The sequence below is a fragment of the Macaca fascicularis genome, chromosome 3 (assembly GCF_037993035.2).
Source record: "Macaca fascicularis isolate 582-1 chromosome 3, T2T-MFA8v1.1".
NCBI lineage: Eukaryota > Metazoa > Chordata > Mammalia > Primates > Cercopithecidae > Macaca > Macaca fascicularis.
The window spans coordinates 187,516,307-187,521,544 of NC_088377.1; the positions used below are offsets into that span (position 1 = coordinate 187,516,307).

Sequence of the window (5,238 nt, forward strand, 5' to 3'; positions counted from 1 at the left end):
GAATCTGGACATTTTCCTCATGTTCAGGAACAGGGCAAAAATACCTTGTTTACTTCTATTCAAAACTCATACTGAAAGTCTATTTAATGATAAAATACAAGAAAAGGAATGAAAACATATAGATATTGAAAAAGAAATCGAACTTTAATTGTCCAGAGATGACAAGATTTCCTGTGCAGAAACTCCAAAGACCAACAAAAGAAGTGAAACTAATGTTCAAGTAAAGCAATGTCATAGGAATCAAGATAAATATACAAAGTCAGTTACTTTTTGATATACCAACAATGAAGTAATTTAAATTAAAGACAATAATACAAAATACAAATGTATCAGAAATATGAAATACTCCAGGATAAATCTAACACTATATATATAGGATCTATATGTAGGATATATCTACATGCACAAACTCTGATGACAGAAATCAAAGATCTAAATAAATGTAAAGATATTCTGTGTCATGGAATGGAAGACTCAATACTGCTAATATGTCAATTTTTTCCAAATCATTCTATTTATTCAACACAGTTACAGTCAAAATCATAAGAAGATATTTTGTGTATATCAAAAACTAATTCTAAAATATGCACTGAAAGGGGGAAAACCTACAATAGCCGAGAACATTTTGAAGGAAAAGAACGAATTTGGAGGCTCACACTGCCCAATTGTAAGACTTGCAATAAAGATACAGTAATCAAGAATGCATGGTATTGGTCAAAGAATAGACACATAGATCAACGGAATAGAATATAAAGCTCAAGCTCTTTCCCTTCGGCGCGCCACTGAAGATCCTGGTGTCGCCATGGGCCGCCGCCCCGCCCGTTGTTACCGGTATTGTAAGAACAAGCCGCACCCAAAGTCTCGCTTCTGCGGAGGTGTCCCTGATGCCAAGATTCGCATCTTTGACCTGGGGCGGAAGAAAGCAAAAGTGGATGAGTTTCCGCTCTGTGGCCACATGGTGTCAGATGAATATGAGCAGCTGTCCTCTGAAGCCCTGGAGGCTGCCCGAATTTGTGCCAATAAGTACATGGTAAAAAGTTGTGGCAAGGATGGCTTCCATATCCGGGTGCGGCTGCACCCCTTCCACGTCATCCGCATCAACAAGATGTTGTCCTGTGCTGGGGCTGACAGTCTCCAAACAGGCATGCGAGGTGCTTTTGGAAAGCCCCAGGGCACTGTGGCCAGGGTTCACATTGGCCAAGTTATCATGTCCATCCGCACCAAGCTGCAGAACAAGGAGCATGTGATTGAGGCCCTGCGCAGGGCCAAGTTCAAGTTTCCTGGCCGCCAGAAGATCCACATCTCAAAGAAGTGGGGCTTCACCAAGTTCAATGCTGATGAATTTGAAGACATGGAGGCTGAAAAGCGGCTCATCCCAGATGGCTGTGGGGTCAAGTACATCCCCAATCGTGGTCCTCTGGACAGATGGCGGGCCCTGCACTCACGAGGGCTTCCAATATGCTGCCCCCACTTAATACCCACCAATAAATTCTACTTCCTGTCCAAAAAAAAAAAAAGTTCAAAAATACACCCTTACAAACAGTCGACTGATTTTTGGCAAAGAATCAAAGGCAATTCAATGGGCAAAGTTTTTTCAAGAAAATGTGCTCGAAAAATTAGACACGTCTATGCAATAATTGAACCTAAACACAGATATAACATTCTAAATGCATTATAGACAAAACATTATTTTAAATGCATTATAGATCCAAATGTAAACTTAAAAATCAGAAAATTTCTGCAAGAAAATATAGAAGAAAGGTGATACTGGGTTTAGCTACGTATTTTAAAATAAAAGACCAAACATTTTTCATGAAAGAGAAAAGTCATAAGTTGAACTATGTTAAAAGTAAAATTTGCTTTGTGAAAGACACTGTTAAGATAATCAAAACAAAAGCCAAAGAATGAGGAAAATATTTGAAAGTCACCTGTCTGATAAAAGACTTGTATCCAAAATATACAAATAATGATTAAAACTCAACAGTAAGGAAACAAAAAGTACAACTTCCAATTTTAAAATAGGCAAAAGATCTGAACAGATCTGATCTTAAAATTCAGATATTGTTGAAAAAGAAGGAAACATCAAAAACGATTTATCAATTTTTTAGTAATTTTGTACACACAAGGAAATATTTTTGATAACTTTGAATTTCAAAGTGTATAATGACTGCTAGGTAAAAATAACCTGTGTTACTATTATAAAATAGATGACAAAGAACAGGTGAGGTGATTAAGAAAGATGCAAATGAGTTAAAGGTTTAGCTTCGTGATCTAAATTACCTGAGTTGGAAGTTTAACCTGGTAGTTTCTTGCTGTCTAAACCTTAACAAGTTACTTAGCCTCTCTGAAATACAGTTTCCTCACTTAAAACAATGAATCTAAATAACTGTGTCTTACTGTTAGTAGAATAAAGGCATATAGAGAACTTAGAACAATGCCAAACACATGGCAAACACTCAATAAAAGTTGGCTATATACCTTATATGCGTTTCAAAATCAAAAGGTACTCAAGGTTATAATTTTTAAAAGGCACATCTTAACTGTATCTTCTGTCATCTAGTTGCCTTCTGTATTAGGCTTTTTTCGATCAAAGAAGCAAAACCAATGGGATATGGCTAAATATATATTTGTTGCGGGGGTCTGACCAACACAATTTTAGGATAAGGTCAAAGAGTCCTTGTGATGCTGTTGACTTTGTGACTGACAGTAGAGTTTTAAGTCTGTGAGACAGAAAGGAAAACAAATGTCAAGTGGCCATCAGCAAGGTCAACGTGGAAGCCACCTGCAGAAGCTGAAACTCACAAGGGGAAACTGAAACTCCTCTCAGTTTTCAAACCTCTAACTTTGATGATGTGAATGATCTGCAGAAGAAGCTGGAACCTTTCCTTCATCAAGGGGCTGAACACGCACCTGACTCAAGCGTCAGAGAGGCTGACTGGGGATCCAGGGAAAGGCGTAGCAGTGACAGTCCTGGCTGCTGCCTCACATCCACAAAAAGCGAGCCAGCAAATGGGGGACAATGGGGAAGAATGACAAGAGTCACTGATGACCGCACCCCAACCTTCCAAGCATTATAAAATGACTGCTGCTCTACTTCTACCCTCCAAATTTCACACTAAAATGTCTGTGGTGTCCCATCCTAACAAGAAACATGCAGAAAAAGGAATTCCGGGAAATATAATTCATCTTTGCCAAGAAGTCACAACTACAACATCACTGCCACACCACCTCTGGGGCAACAAAGCGTATTAGATTGTTTTTATACTTCTAGATACATTTTACGTTTGTACATATTATTTTAAAAATTTAGAACACTATTCTAAATGTACTTTCAGAGAAATAAATTGACTTTCAGAAATTGGACGTTGTTGTTACAAATAGCTTCAAATGAAGTTTGACATTTTACCATTTGGTTGCTTGGAGTTCAATAGTTCTGTCTGTTTGCTTACTTGCTTTTAATAAAAAGCACTGTAATGCCATATTATTGGAGTTCATGCCTATTACAAATTTGGGTGTTACCTTCACAAGTGAAGTATTAATTAGGTGCATATAAAAATTACAATTCTTTTTTTATACCACAAGTCTACAGATAATGTTCCTCTGTCCCTTAGATTGTAGTATACAACAGAGAAATCTGATTTCTGATTAAGATTTTTAGCTTATCTCATTATTCTGCATGGATTTTACTAATGTGCTCAGTTTACCCTGAAAATTTTAATTTTAATGAATTTTCTTTAAACTGCAGTGAGTACTTCGATCAGATTACAAATGAATATATTTTTCTATGATATTTAAAAATATGTCTCCTGTTCATGCACCTCTTTGCCACTTTATCTATACCTGTTTTGTTCTACTCCTGTTTCTACAGCAGCTTTCGACTTTTAAAAAATATTAGAACTTTCTTCAGATAACCTTTTGGTTAGCAGTAGATTATTTCAAGATGTTTTTCTGGGCCTTCTGAGTTAATGCCACAATTCTAGAAACACATTGGTGGGTAATTCCCATTCCTTTGCTGTTTAGTATTTGTCTAAGGCCACACGTTAGCTACTTTCTCTTTTCTTATGTTTAAAGTAAGATTTGTTCAACTTAAAAAGAGATGTCTATGTTCTCATTTTATGCCTACTTTTGTGGTGGTCAAATCTGCCTCTGAAATGAAATGTTAACCAGCAGGTTGATGTATAAAATTAACAGTCCAAATACAGACTTTTATTTAGAGTAACTCCATGCACTTGTGGGTTTTCTTCCTCCCACTGCTAATTCCTGGCTTCCTGTTACTCTAGTCAAAATTCCTTCTGAATGTTCTGCCATTTATATCACTTTACTTTACAGAGAATTGCCTAAAAGACTTCCAGCCACTTCATTTAGCTATTTCATGGTATTGACAATCACTTCATGAATATACATACATGGAGGTGCAATAGGGCAGGATCAAGTAAGGATGAGAAGAATTCACGCTTTGCATATTTGCCTACTCATCCTCTGATGAGTTGTGGAGAGTGCATGCCCAGTTTTCTTATTTATACTTAAAATTTTCAACTCTTTCTGTCTCAGTGCTTCTAAATGTTATAAAACACTTCCATTAGTAAGTATAGCTCTGTGTGTATAATAGTTAATTATTAATATGGTAACTAATATCTGTTTAACATTTATTCCGGATTTACAATATGTTGAGCACTGCTGTAAGCAGTTTATGTGGTTTGTATTATTTCATCCTCCAAACAATCCAGTGATTTAGTTTGGATTAATATTTACAGTTGAAGATCCCAAGTTACAGAAAATAAGCAGTTTGACTAGTGCTATAAACGTGGTGTAAGAGTCAGGATTCAATGGTACATAATTAGGCTCCTAAAGTAACTCTCACAGTTGAACTGCCTCATGGGCAGGTAAGTAAAGTTAGAAAAACAAAACCTCTCTATTAATTCTGGCAGAACCCAGGGCATTCTCTTTCCATGGAGAATCCCTGGTGTAGGCTGTAAATCTCAGCATCAGAGCATCAAAAGACCAATTATAGGGATTTAGAAACTTCTGCATTTTCATGTAGCCTATTTTCAAAAAATAAAGGCAAAATTTACTACATATTGAAACCATAAGAATTTACTCAATTTTACTCTGCCTCATTTTTAAGTATTTATTTTAATGTTTGTATGCACATAGTAGGTGTATATATATGAGGTACATGAGATATTTTGATACAGGCAAACAATGTGTCTGAATCACATCAGAGTAAACGGAGTTTTC

General features: G+C 36.4%; 1 pseudogene; it reads left to right on the top strand.

Moving 5' to 3' along the window:
- Positions 1-760: 760 nt before the first annotated feature.
- On the top strand, positions 761-1,489 carry LOC102140101 (large ribosomal subunit protein uL16-like; annotated as a pseudogene).
- Positions 1,490-5,238: the final 3,749 nt, after the last annotated feature.